The sequence below is a fragment of the Eubalaena glacialis genome, chromosome 16 (genome assembly GCF_028564815.1).
Source record: "Eubalaena glacialis isolate mEubGla1 chromosome 16, mEubGla1.1.hap2.+ XY, whole genome shotgun sequence".
Classification (NCBI taxonomy): Eukaryota; Metazoa; Chordata; class Mammalia; order Artiodactyla; family Balaenidae; genus Eubalaena; species Eubalaena glacialis.
In genome coordinates, this window is record NC_083731.1 from 8,171,132 (window position 1) to 8,186,620 (window position 15,489).

A 15,489-nucleotide genomic window follows, 5' to 3' on the forward strand; every position below is an offset into this window, starting at 1 on the left:
TTGCTTGTGACCCTTCATTGGTGGCCTCATTGTCTCTGGCAGTATTTTTCAAAGATATTTCCATGGCCATGATCTCAGGGGTCCTGGATTTCTTTACTAATTTACAAATTGTACACTTTTTAATAATAATCCAAAACATAAATGTAAGCATAAATATAGGTATATATTCCAGACAAGCATAAATATAGGTATATATTCTTGTGACACAGCCATGCCACAAGATTTCAGCACCTGCTATTCTGTCAGTGCCAACAATTTCATTAGCAACCAGTGATACCACATTCATCGTTCTGACTATGAAAAAAAAAAAAGGACATAGGGGAACTTAAAGTCTTAAAGCCAAATGGCATCCCCTCATGGTATATAAACATACAAAGATCTCCCTGTGGCTTAAAGAGAGACACATTGTGAGCAAATTGTGCCCTAGCAACATTAGTGTTGGTGAAGGCATGACAAAGTCAAAACTCCCGCACCCAAGCAGTTAAGACCACGTTCACATCAAAGCAGTGTTTTAATTGAAAAAGAACATAGTAACATCCCTCCAACTTTGAATTGTAATCGTTTTATAATTCTATTTATTTTTAACTTATAATTTTGTTTTTGTTATGTAAGAGCTTTGTATATAAGGAGTTTGTACTTGGTTTTACATGTGTACATACGTAAGTAAGAATGCGATAAAAATAATTGAGGTGAACAATGGAAGTCGCAAGAGCTATTTTCCTTTAAAAAGCATCCATATGTCACTCAGGTTTAAGAAATGCTGGTGTATAAGCTCAAGTCCAAAAGCTGTATGTTGAGTTCCTCCACAATCCACCCACGCTCACCTGCCACTGCTGAATGCACCCTGTAGTTCAGCCATCTCAAATAGCCTACTTTGTCTACTTTATCCTTGCTTTTGTATGCCTGGTGTTTTGCAATTTAGATTCCTCTACTTAATCTGAATTCCATCTAATATATTGACAATATTTTTATTCTTTCTCATTTCTTCCATCTCAACTCCAGTCAGCCAGGTGAATGTAAATATTGTTTCCAAAGTCTTTCTCAAGGGCAGTATATGCCTATTATGGCACTTAACCATATGTATTGTAATTATTGATTTACATGTCTGGCTGTTTTCTTGAGGTCCTAAGCAACTTGAAATTAGGAATTTTATTTTATTCATCTTTGCATTACCAGCTCCTGGTTCATTTCCCAACATACAGTAGCCACTCAATAGATGTTATATAGGTGGATGAAGGAAAACATAAATAAATGGATGAATGGATGGATGGATGGATGGATGGATGGATGGATGGATGGATGAATGGGTGAGTGAATGGACTGATGACTAAATTGACATATGGAAAGATATTTGTCACTTCAGAGTACAATATATTGGGTTTGCCAAAAAGTTCGTTCGGGTTTTTCCATAAGATCTTACAGAAAAACGCGAATGAACTTTTTGGCCAGCCCAATATTTTAAATTAAAGACAACTGAGAAATCACTGTTCTTCCTAAATAACATTCATAGTTTCTTCAGACTTTAGCTCATGTTGTAACAGTATTCTTGTTACCAGAATGGCTCCATATGTAGAGTATGAGCTGTAATCTACCATGAAGATGCTTATACATATATATCAATACAATTGGAAAGCTATGATATTTTAACTTGAATAGATCTCTGTTGTTTGGATATAGAAAAGAAAACTTTTGGTGATCATCTGCAATCTTAAAGTGTGTATTATTAAAAGTTTTATATTGTCTTCAGTGAAAAATACTATTAACCCTTCACATTGTATTTTCTATTATTTTTCCTTCTGATGAAATTATAAGGGGAAAGAATCAAGCTATATACTTGACGTTCCACTTCAAATAGAATTTGTGAAAGCTAATGTGTTAAATATGACAATCCAAAGGAGCAATGTAGTTCAGCTTGAATAAGGGATTCTGCGGTTAACTGGATTTTCCTCCTCGGGCTCTTAAACACACATAGGTGAGTAGTTAACTACCAGTGGAGGCCAAATGAATACTAACTGTTCTTTGTTTAATTTGTGCTTTAAAACTGCTCATGGGTTTTGCAACTTTTTATATGGTTTCAGCTTCTCATTTGTGTTTGTTGTTTGAGAAATTTGGGCCTGTAGGCAATAGGTTTACACATAAGAACTCGTATTTCCAGCCCTAAGTTTGTAACATTCCTCTTCCTTTTGCATTTTAGCCATACACCAAAGGTACATATTATATATGACACATGGTATATAAAATAGTGTCATTTAAAAAATATATATTTTATGTGAGTTTAGTATTTCCCTTTATTTAATATATACTCCTCCCTTGACATGTTATTCAGAGAACTTTAAGTACAGAAAGCAAATGAAGTTTGGAAAGAACAGGGAATATTGCGGTTAAACCCAGTAAAATTTCTCTAAGCATAAAGAATGATGTAATGAGGAATATGGATTATACTAAGCTAAGCAATATTGTTAACAATATGAGATTGTTAGTAAAGGGGAAAATATGTATAAATACAGTTTCCTTCTTTTTTCTCTTTACCCAGTGGTGGACATTGCTTCCGTGAAGAAACAAACACAATGATTGTGTTTTAGGAGCAATACAATGGATTCAGGAACAATCCTAGTTAATCCCTTTGGGCTTGCTAATAAATGCTGAAATTGACATAGTAGACCTTACCTGTACATTTATTCTGAACGGTAACTGAATTAATTCACTGATGGCAATTTTTCAGGGCAAGAAGCCTACATAAACATTGGCTCAAATAAATTGAAAGAGAGGGCAATCTAGTGTCATAAGGAAGGAAATCGTGCTGTTATTCTTAGTTTGCCAAGTGAAAATGGAATGGAAGTAGCGCCAATGTGTCTATGATGGCAATTTGTGAAGGTCACATAATTAGTAACTTACTGAACTTAGATTTGAACCAAGATCTGCCTGACTCCTATATTCAGGCAATTTCCACTGTACTATACTGTGAATTCCACTCTCATTAACAAGCAACACAGGCATGTAACTCTTGTCTAAAAATGCTCTTGTCATGAAGAATCCTGGGTAGTTTTATTTGCGGGAGGGCTGACAAGGAATGTCAGAATCCTGTTTCTCTTTGCCTGGATCCCAACTAAGAATCCTTGAGCCAATTTATTTTCCTGGGCTATATCCCATAGCTATTCACTTAGAAAAAATATTAATATTTTAATAAAAAGCTTAAAGATTGGAAAATTAATCAGAAAGTTTTTGATGTTCATTATTAATTTGAAGGCAGAGCCTCATAACGTTATGCGTCCCACAAATAGTACTCCAGTAATTAGAAAAAAATGAAAAGCAGGAAATTCTCCAATTCCTAAGCTCATTTTGTCTCTAAATCTACCTTGGATAAGCTCTTCTCTCTCAAGTGTCCTCAGACTTAGGACCTTTATACCCCTGTTCCCAGAGGTGTCCCTCCTTTGTCATTTACCAGCTATTCTGTTGTTAGCTTCCCTACACCTTTTCCCTCGAGGAACCTCTGATATTGAGAGCCTATCCATTTCCTCCTAGAAATATTCTATCCATTAGAAACTATTTTCTCTTTCCATAAAATTGGGGGAAAACTAGGTCTCCATCCTTCCTAGATTTGTCTGTTGAGCTTCTCTTCTGGTTTAGGCACAATCAATGGCCCTGGATTGAATAGCTACTAAGCAAAGTTTATAAACACAAATGCCCTATTTGGGAAAGGGAGGTAAGGAGAAGCTTGTCACATCTTTCTACATGGGTATGACTTTTCCTTCTCTTAAAAAAATGGCCATTTTTCAAATCAAGGAAAGACCGCATGGAGACTGAAGGTTCCAACAGTCATCATGGATTACTTGCGCACAGGATTTTTCTTTAGGATGGACGTTCTGTGTACGTATCCTAAAGGCAACTTAAACCTGATTTACTTAATAAGGCATAATATGGGGTTTTGCAATAATAAATCCAGTAGTAGTTTGCTTCCCTAGCGAAAAACCTGTTTGAAGATGGATTTGTTGTCCTATTCATGTTTGCATTCCCAATAATTAAAAAGTTCCTGGAATATAAGAGGTAGAAATAAATATGAATTAAATGAAACTTTGACTCATACATGGCTAATGGGTCTTTTAACTAAATGATATTTTAACAGTAAGGGATGAAAAGATTTTTACAGGTTTCAAACAAAAATCTAGAAAATTGGTGTTGATACCTCGATGGGCAGATGTAGTCCTTTTTTCTTATGCCATTCTATTTTCCACTCTCCCCGTTTCTTTTTTAAGTCATTTGAACTGAAATCTTATACCGTTGCCACAGGGTAAGTCTAATGTGTAAATGATGTAGAGTGTCCATAACTTGAAAAAGGCAAACAAGCCCTATTTGATGCCAGGTCCCAACTGCTCCCTATTCAACAATCTTTGTGCTGGTTTCCCTTTATTACCTCGTTGAAACTCTTACTATTAGAGATCTTTTTTTATTAAACAGAAATGGTTCCAGGAGGCCAAAGAAATATAGGGCTCTTGAAAAGGAAGCTATATTCTTACCTCCTCTGATGGTTAGTGCATCAGAGAGCATTCATTCATCAAGCCAACGCTGGGAGGCTACAATGTGGGAGAGTGCAGTTTCTGCAAGGTTTTTGAAGAAGAGAATGGGAGTGACTGAATAAACACCAAGCATCAAGGGAAGCCTAACTGCCTTTGTCTGTGGCTACAGTTATCAGCTCAGGTGATGGGTGAAGCCAGTAGGTTAGAAGGATGAAGAAAAAAGGCAGAGATAGACGGCAAAACAAAGGGAAACCCGGACCCCTCTGACAAGGGTTTTTAAGTGCAGCCACCTTGCCTGAAATTTATATTCAAAAAATAAAAATTAAGTTTCTATGTGTATTTTTAATGATGTCTTCTGAAAGGGAACAGGATTGGTTTTGAGAAAAGCCCAGTGATATGTCACAGTCTCTCAGACTTCATAGCGTACGTATTAAACCCTGGCAGAGATTTGTTAAATGCTTAAAACCAAAAAGACTATTACGAAGAGTTTTTCAATACAACAACCAGCAAGCCTGCTTCTTCCCTAGAATAGAACTTTGTTCTTCGGCCCAGAACAAATGCCCATTTGCCCAGAGCAAATGTTTCAGCTGAATTACTTTCGGGACTTCATAAGGTGCTGACACATCTTTGACTTTCACATCGTAAATGTGCCACCCTAATAATCCCTGTTTAATTACTGTTTATTATAAATGAATGTTCTCAGAATTCCAGTGTGGCATTTTTCATTCTTCTGTCTGTGAAGTTTCCTCAGGTGCAACTTTTGCCCCCAGCTACCAATGATGTGATCCTAGGCATGCACAAATCCGGAACCCGTGGGGAAAAGCACCTGGGACCCTGGAGGCAACATCTTTGTCGATACTCAAATACATAAAAACTAAATAGGCCCTTAAAAATGATAGAAGAAGGCACTGCATCTTCAAAGCAAACGTCCTCTAAAGACTGGATTACATATTCACAAGTTAGCATCAGTCCCATTCTGACCAAATTTCCTCTCTGTGAAAGACTAACAGCTAATGAGAATTAATAGGAATAATAATTTCCCCCATCCAGTGGCTCCCATCTAATATACACAAGATTGACAAGACAGAAACACAAGAAAAGGATATGAGAAAATCTGTTTGTACCTTCTGAGTGGCAAAATATTCTAGAGGTCAGTCCAAAATTGAACTAATTTTTACCATCATTCTATAAAATAACAGCTGGCCTTACTGGAATGTCAAAGGCTGAATGTTATGGTGACACAATATACAGGAATTAGAAAAAAAAATCAGGTCAATTAATAATGTTTTCCCTGCAAGGATCAGGTGGACCAAATTCTCTGAAATAAATGCTTGTGACAAGCAAAGCTCATGGTAAGACAATGGGCCGATTCATCATCACCAGAGAAGGACGTTACCACCAATATACGAAGCTGAGATTTTAAAACTTTGGGTAATTAATTTCAATCAGAGCTCGATTCAAGGTCAGTTGTGTAATACCAGCCATTATTTTCCCTTTGCTACTTTTGGCAGGCATTTTACATGGTCATCCATAAATAATTAAGACCAAAGTATCTGCTGCATCAGCTTAACTACTGTAGGGAAATGCAGAGGTCCTAGATTTTATTTCATTTGTAATTTCTAATAGGGAAACGACCTTCTCGGTGTGTTAAGAAATGAGTCTTACTTCCTGCATAAACAATACAAACATTTCTTGTTAAGCATTCAATATGTTCATTTCCATCTGGACCTTTCTAAACCGCTTGAGTAAATTGAGAAAAATTACGAAAGCTAAAGCCTTATGCACATACTGCCAGCATGAAATAATTTAAATCTGAGGTAACCTCCAATTGACAATAGTGAGTCATCAGGATAATGTAATATTTTGTGAGACACATGATGAAATAACAATTTGAATTTAGCAACATGAATCATGTTTTCAAAGCATGAGAAGGGACCCCTGAGACTCCCCCATTTAGGCCTGGTTTGGGAAAGACACAATCTCTAGGGTGCCCATAAAATGAAAAGTAGACTTAACAGGGTTAAGGTTGGTTTATGAGCAGGTCAAAAAGTTCATGTACGTATATGCAAAACTCTAGACTAATATTATTGTGCAGGAGAAAGAACAAATTAGATATTACAGATTTTAAGGTAGCTGCCTAATCCAGACCTAGACAAACATAAAATATGCAATTTACCCAATTCTAAGTTGCTGAGTCTGCTATGGTAAAGTGGAAAGAACTGTGGGTTTGAATCACAATTTGAGTTAGAACTGTGTGAACCATACAAATTATACAGGTCTGTTGAGATCATAAGGGATTATATATGACAGAGTTAGTTGAAAATCACTGTACAAATTTAAGGGAAAAAAAGGACAGAGGAGAGAGGGACAAGAATAGGAGGATAAAATGAGGGACTAGAGAGTTACACTTATATGACCTTGTATGTTTCTAAGGAACAACCACAGTTTGGGGACAGTCACCACTTTGATCCCAGAGGGGGTGATGCCACTGATACTGCCAGTGTGAGGGTACACAGATGTACCTACTCACATAGCTTGAGTAGGTTTCCTTTTATGCATTTTCTGTGCAGCCCCAAGACCCAAACCAATTACCTGGGGGTCCACAGTGAAATTAATATACCTTCGGATTCATTGCCATCAACGTTACCATCCTTATCATTCTCTTCAACACTGTCATCATCTACTAGCTTTGATACAAGAATAATACGTACTTTAATATTAAATTAAGGGCATTAGTCATAGTGACAAAGGGAGATATAACCCTTACATGTTAGTAGTTAAGAAGAGGAAAGTTAAAGCCCTCACAAAATGATGGGTCCTTAATCGTTGTCTGGACAAATACTGTGATCCCTTTCAAATGTATGTTATTAGCTCTTAATAATATTTGCTAACCTCAGAAAACAAAAGCCCATCCACTTCTCCTCTGAATATCCAAAGATCTCCTCTTTCTACCTGAGTATCCAGAAGCCCCTTCCATCCTGCTGACTAAAGGCAATTCTCAGACGGACCTTAGTTTGAACTTAAGTATAAGAAATCCCATAATTTCAAGGCTAGATTTATTCATAAAAGGAAGTCTGTAATGTTGATATAACCAGAAGGTTGGTGTGATCATCCCTCAGCCACCCTCCTCCCTTCTGATAGTGAAGTTCTTAGTTAACAACAATTCCTTTTTTCAAAACAGCTTTATTGAGATATAATTGAGATATAAAAAAACTACAAATATTCAACGTATACAATTTTCTATTTAATGAATTTGGACATAAGCATACACCCCTGAAATCATCACTATAATCAAGGTAATAAACATCGATCACTTCCAAAAGTTGCCTCAGGTCCCTTTGTTTTTTGGGTTTTTTTGTTTTTGTGGTAAAAACACTTAACGTTAGATCTACCCCAACACAACTCGTAAGTGCACAGTGCACTATTGTTAACCATAATGCACTACGTTATATAGTAGATCTCTAGCAGAACTTTTTCATCTTGCATAACTAAAACTTTATGCCCATTGAACAACAACTCCATTTTTTTTGTCTTCCCCCCAGCCCCTGGCAACCACCATTCTACTCTCTGCTTCCATGAGTTTGACTATTTTAGATACCTCATAAAAGTGGAATTTTGTAGTATTTATCCTTCTGTGACTGGCTTATTTCATTTAGCATAATGTCTTTCAGGTTCATCCATGTTGTCGTATATGGCAGGATTTCCTTCTTTTATAAAGCTGAATTATATTCCTGTGTGTGTGTGTGTGTGTGTGTGTGTGTGTGACATTTTCTTTATCCATTCATCTATAAATGGACATTTAGGCTATTTCCATGTCTTGACTGTTGTGAATAACACTGCAATGAACATGGGAATACAAATACCTCTTCAATATCCTGACTTCAGTTATTTTGGATATATACCTAGACGTGGAATATGTACCCAGACATGGGTAGTTCTTTTTTTAGCTTTATGAGGTCCTTTCTTACTGTTTTCCATAGCAGCTGAACAAATTTATACTCCTATCAATGGTGTACAAGGGTTCCAATTTCTCCACAACTTAACCAGCACCTGTTATCTGTTTGTTTGTTTGGTTTTTTGATAATAGACATCCTAATAGGTGTGAGGTGATACCTCATTGTAGTTTTGATTTTCATTTCCCTAGTGGTTAGTGATGTTGAGCACCTTTTCATATACATGTTGGCCATTTGTCTGTCTTCTTGGAGAAATGTCCTTTTAAATCCTTTGTCCGTTTTTGATCTGGTTATTTGTTTTTTCACTATTGAGTTGTAGGAGTTCTTTATATACTTTGGATATAAACCCCTTAACAGATATATATGGTTTGCAAATATTTCCTCCCATTCCATAGATTGCCTTTTCATTCTGTTGATGGTTTCCTTTGTTGCGCAAATGCTTTTTAGTTTGATGTAGTCCCTCTTGCCTATTTTTTGTGTTGTTGCCTGTGCTTTTGGTGTCACATTCAAGAAATCATTGCCAAGACCAATGTCCTGAAGCTTCCGCCACCCCCATGTTTTCTTTTAGGAGTTTTAAAGTTTCATGTCTTATGTTTAAGTCTTTAATCCATTTTGAGTTGATTTTTTTTTGTATAGCATGAGATGAGGATAAAAAAATTCTTATCTCACGTTCTGATTCTGGATTTTAATTTCCTAAAACAATAGCAGAAAATAATGCTCAAATTATCCTGAAGAGAAGAACTATATAGAGCATTAAAATTAATTCACACAAATGCATACAAATTCACTTATATTTTTATGTCAGTGTTTGTTGTGATCTACTCTGAGCATTTAGAATTGTGTAGACATAAAGGAATCTTGTGATATATGTGTGACTTGAGGACTGTTTGACTCACAGGTCAATCAAATGTGACATTCTGTGCTTACCTAAAATATAAAAGTATTGGTTCAACAAAGACATATTTAAAATGTATTCTAGCAGCTAGAAAAGGAACACAATAAACCAAAGGGCTAAAATTATGATAATAAAAGGGAAGCCTTTGATTTAGTTTAGTATTTCTCAAAGACAGAAAAAAATTTAAATTAAAGGTTTTGAGAATATAATGCTTAAATTGAGCTGCCTGATTTAAGTTTGCTTTGGTTCATTCTTTAAGTAGAACTCAGAAACAAATTAGCAAGTGAGTAGGTAAGGGAAACAGAATGTAGAGATGGAAGGCAAAGACAATTTGCCCTCCTGAGGCTTGATGCCTGAAGGGCTGCCTTCTATTTCAGAACGGGGTGATACACTTTCACAGTGTAGCAAATTTACCACACTCCCAAGAGGGTGCATGCTACACCGTTTCCTCCATTCCTCCCAAGGGGGCCCCAGAGGCAGCAGATTTATAATAAAAATATTTCTACATTTTGACATGTTCCAGTCTTAGAATCTGATGGAGCAGATTATTTTTTCACAAAGAATTTGTTATTGCACCTGGTTGTTTAAAACCACTTTTCATCTTTGAAATCCTAGCTTTTTCTTTCTTTCATTTTTATTGTTCTTTTCTTTGTACTCTAGTCCATCAGCAACCTGCTCTCCAAGACGCTACAGTAAAAAGTCTCACTTCGCCCTTGGCTCCTCGCAGAGATTTTAGAGCCTATGGATTTAGACAATGACTAGGTCAGCACCTGCTGACACTGGCTCATGGTTTTGGGCCACTAGAAGAGTGAGCCTAGATACTGATGTATAGTTCCATCGGATAGGAGTCCTTCCGTTTGGCCTCACTCTTCCACGTACTAGGTCTGCGCACCCTCAATCAAGTTTCTTAATGTTTTCATGCCTCAGATGTCTCATCTCAAAAATGGGGATCAGATTTTACCTAAATCTATAGGGTTACCTTAAGATAATCAGTCCTCCCCAGGATGATGTTTGCAGTAGGTCTGAACAAATCAGTTACTGACTTGTACTTACCAGTCTATTGCCCTGGGGAAGCATTGCTACTGTAGTAAAGTCACGGAGCTAAGGGCTTCCATGTAGCCACAGGGAACCTCCCAGGGTGAGAATCTCTACTGTGGGGAGCCATTGTCAGGAGAGGGTACGGGTGTGTAAGTCATAAAAACACGTGTGACCCCACTGAACAGAGGTTATGGTTTGTTTCCTAGAATGAGTAGTTACATTATATTAGGATTCCTTCTTTATCACCAATGTCATCGATTTATTGGTTTGATTGGGGCACCAGAGACTAAGCTGTAACAATCAAGGGTAACTCAGTTTTGATATTTGCTTATATATTGTACTATGTGAAGGGGCTCTTTGATTTAATAATGCATAAGGTATTCTGGGAGAAGAACCACATAAATCTATGAAATGAGAGCTATCAGCAGTTTGCTATATTAGTTACCCCTAGTCACACAAATATGCATCGCAAAGTACAAATGACACCAGTTTGGTTCATGTGTTCATTTACAATGTTTTCTAACTGGGAACAAATAAATGCTAAAGCCTGGTGTGACCAAGCCAGTGGAGGGAGAACAAGTATTTGAAACGATGTGGATATTCTTCCTTCTTCATCAGAGTTCCCTGCAGTCAGTGACCAGTATTTATGAGCTGACCTCAAGGGCTGCCACCTCCGTCCTGGAGTCAGTATACCCTCATATTAGGACTTTTAGTCCAAATGAGAGAATTATCAGATTCCCCACCAGATGTTTTTTACGGTTTAGAAATAATGTGAAAACCTCTATCTTTAGTCCCCAAATTTGCTTTCCGCCAATGTATATGTTCTGAAAGTGCTGACTGCCTTTACCCAGGAACTCCCCTCTGCGTCTGCATGGCCTGGATACCCTCTAATCCTGTGACTTAACCACAGACGGAGGGAATTTATGGCTGCTAGTTTTTAAAGGCAGGGAAACAGATTCCAGGGGATCCGTTCATCCTGAAATTTCATGAATCTGATGGAGTGAGCAATACTCTCGCAGTTCACATCCCCCCTCCTGCATCTTATCTGACTCACATTTGGAAACAACTTACTGTCTAAAGATGCTTCCAACGTAGGTGCATACTTTGCCTTGGATTTCTTAGGTATAGCAATGGATGACACCAAAGAAATAAATACAAGCCTAGTCAAAATACTACTGTAAACATGTGGAACAAACATCAGAGGTTATAGTAGTGCAGGTGGAGGTGTATTTGATGTAGAGGAGACAGTCCTGGGAAGAGCTCTGGGACACAGTGAGGAGAGCAAATTCAAAGCCCTACGCCCCACCCCCCACCCCCCGCCCAGACAAGACTAAGCTTTGTGATAAGATGAAGGCCAGGGCAGCATCACTGCATGAGAGCAAAGGTGGAAGAGGCAAGAAGATGTGTTTATGTTAGCTTCCTAGGGCTGCTGTATCAAATTACCATAAATGGGGTGGCTTAAAACGAGAGAAATTCATTTTCTCATAAAATAGGAGGCCAGGAATCAAAATTAAGGTGTCCACAGGGTTGTTCCCTTCAGGAGGCTCTGAGGAAGAATCTGTCCCAGGCCTTTTTCCCAGTTGCTGGTGGGAGCCGGTGGACCTTGCTGTTCCTGGCTTAGAGCTGCATCCCTCCAACCTCTGTCTCCATCTTCACATGGCCTTCATCTCTGTGTCTCCTCTATGCCTCTGAGTCTCTTTTCTTCTTATGAGGATACCAGTCATATTAGATTTAGAGCCCATGCTTATCCAGTATGATCTCATCCTAACATAATTGATTACATCTGCAAAGACCCTATTTCCAGATTAGGTCACATTCTGAGGTTCCAGGTGGACATGAATTCTGAGGGGACACTATTCAACCCAATATAGTGAGCAATCAATTCTCAGATCATACAGGGCCTCGTGACCCATTCCATGGAACTTGGGTTTTTGTGTCGTGTTGTTTTTCTAAATGCAATGTTAAATCTTTAGAAGGTTTTTAGCAGAGGAAAGGCATAATCTAATTTATACATTTGTAAGATCATTCTGACCAGTATGTAAAGAAAGAGTTTTTGGTAGAAAAGAAAAGGCATACAAAAAGCCAGTGCATTGACTACGGCAGTCATCAAGGTGAAAGATGATAATGGCTTGAGTGAGCATGTTGGCATTTACAAGTGAGGGATGCGAACATTTGGGGGAACTATCTGAAAGATGTAAATAACACGTGTTGCTGATGGATTTGATGTGGGAGTGAGGGAAAGGGAGGGACCTGAGATTTCTGCTTTGAGTAACTGGTTGGAGGATGTACCATTTACTACGATAGGGAAGATTGCCAGCTGGGTGGGGATGGATAGGAATCACAAGTTCCACTTTGGATATATTATATTTGAGTTGCACATTAGAATTCCAAGTGGAGATAACATAAGGCAGTTGGAGCCTGGAGAGAGGTCAGGACTTGAACGATAAATTAGACAGTTATCAGCAAGTTAAGGGTAATTAAAGCCATGCTGGATGAGGTCATCTGGAGTTTGAGGGTAGAGCAAGAGGAGGGTCTGTTATGCATCCCAGGATACACTCCTGCTTGGAAGCCAGTTAGACAAAGAGGAAGACCCAGCAAGAGAAAATTGGACAGAGGAGCTCTGGAGAAAGGAAAAAGTTCAGGAAGACAGGGGATCATAACTCCTACTGTTCCTACTGAGTGCATGGTGATGTGGAATTCACATGTAGAAGATTCCATTAGTTGTTCAAAATGCTGCTTTTTCTACCAGTCACCACTCTTGTGTGCCTCTCCCTGTGGGAGGAATAGTCATCATTCAACATTGACGTAAGGCTTGGCCATGTGACTAGCTGTGGCCAATGACCTGTGAGCAGAAGTGATGGGTTATTCATCAAACAGAGGCTTTCAGAGCCGTTGCATGTTCCGCATTGTCCTGTTGCTTCAGGGTCAAGAAAAGTGTGTCCCAGATAGGGCTCACTCCTTCAGCACAAACCCAAATGAAGAAGAAGTGAAGAGCAGATCTAAACCCAACGTTTAATGTGACGAAGAATAAACCTTATTTCTGTGAGCCACAGAGATTTAGGGATTTCCCATTAACCACAGCATAACCTAGAGAAAGCCGAGGAAACCATAATGTTTTATGCAGGGCAGATGTAAAGTGAGATGTTCTTCGGGGCTCTGGAGCCCACGGTGTTGTAGAAAGAACAACAGCCTTTACATCAAACTTATCGAAGGTTAGACCCCAAATCTGCCACATACTGACTTTGTGAACTTCAGCAAATTAATTGATGTCTCTGACCCTCAATCTTCTCATCTGTATAAAAGGGTAGCTATCTTACAGGACTGTTGTAAGGGTTAAATGTGACAGTATTTGCAGAGCACTCCATACACATCCAGCCTCTCTCTCCACAAAACGCCCTCTGTAATGTATATATGCATTTCTTCTTTCTTTCATTATCCCTTTTTTTTGCCTGCATTGGGTCTTCGTTGCTGCGTGCGGGCTTTCTCTAGTTGCGGCGAGCGGGGGCTACTCTTCGTTGCAGTGCGCAGACTTCTCATTGCGGTGGCTTCTCTTGTTGCAGAGCACGGGCTCTAGACGCGCGGGCTTCAGTAGTTGTGGTGCGCGGGCTTCAGTAGTTGTGGCATGTGGGCTCAGTAGTTGTGGCGCACGGGCTTAGTCGCTCCGCAGCATGGCATGTGGGTCCCTCCCAGACCAGGGATCGAACCCGTGTCCCCTGCATTGGCAGGCGGATTCTTAACCACTGCACCACCAAGGAAGTCTTCTTTCATTATCTCTTAACTCAGGTTTGTTTTTTTTTAACATTTATTTATTTATTTATTTAATATTCATTTATTATAAGCCCTTCCACCACAACTACTGAGCCCACACACCACAACTACTGAAACCCGCGCTCCTAGAGCCCATGCTCCGCAATAAGAGAAGCCACCGGAATGAGAAGCCCGAGCACCGCAATGAAGAGTAGCCCCCGCTCGCCGCAACTGAAGAAAGCCCGCGCACAGCAACGAAGACCCAATGCAGCCAAAAAATAAAAAAAAAAGAAGACAAAGATCTAGACATGTGACCTTTGCCCATAAAGTAACTGAAAAGGGGAGGGGAAAACTGACAATGTATGATCACCCAAAAACTTGTAGAAAAATATGATCCTAGCAGCATTATTTTTAATAGCCAAAAAGTGAACAATAACCCAGATGTCCATCAGTGGGTAAAAGGGTAAACGAGTTGTGGTCTATCCATACAATGGACTATTATTGAGCCTTAAAAAGAAGGAAGGAAATTCTGACACATGGTACAACGTGGATGAACTTTGAAAACTTTATGCTCAGTGAAAGAAGCTAAACACAAAGACCACATACTGTATCATTCCATTTGTGTGGAACGCCCAGGATAGGCAAATCCATAGAAACTAATGTAAAGTAGATTAGTGGTCTCCAGAAGAAAGGGATAAAAGGGAATGGTAGTGATGCTTGATGGATACGGGGTTTATTTGTGAGGCAATGAAAATGTTCTGGAATTGACAATGATGGTACAACCTTGTGAATGTACTAAAAACTATGAAACTGTGTACTTCAAAACTATGAATTTACTGTTATGCAAATTATATCTCAATGAAAAGCAGAGGGAAGGGGAAAGGTATAATTTGGGGGTGTCGTCTAGTAGCATGTGGTGTTGAGGTTTGGAAGCCACTGACTCAATTCCCAATCTGATTACTTATCTCGAGTCTGAAGCCCACAGCCCTCAGAGGGGTTGGAGGAGAGGCTCTCATTTCAGCCACCCCTTGGTCCCCACTGAGTCAGTCAGTTTACCTTCCAGTAAAGCAGCAACAGAGGCAGCTGCCAGGAGCCAGAGTCTGAGGGGCCCAAACATCAAGATGCATCGTGTGTGAGCTCTCACAGGCAGTGCAGGTCATTTGCATAGAAGCCTCCAGTGCCCTGGGTGCACTGGGAACGCCCATCAACCTTCCACTCCTTGGAATTATGTCAGGATCTTCTTCTATCTTAAGAATCTTTTCAGAAAGGAGGAAAATAATAAGAGCAGGAGAGCAAGGAAAAGCCTCATCTAATGGAGGGCAGGAAAATCTCCCTGCACAGG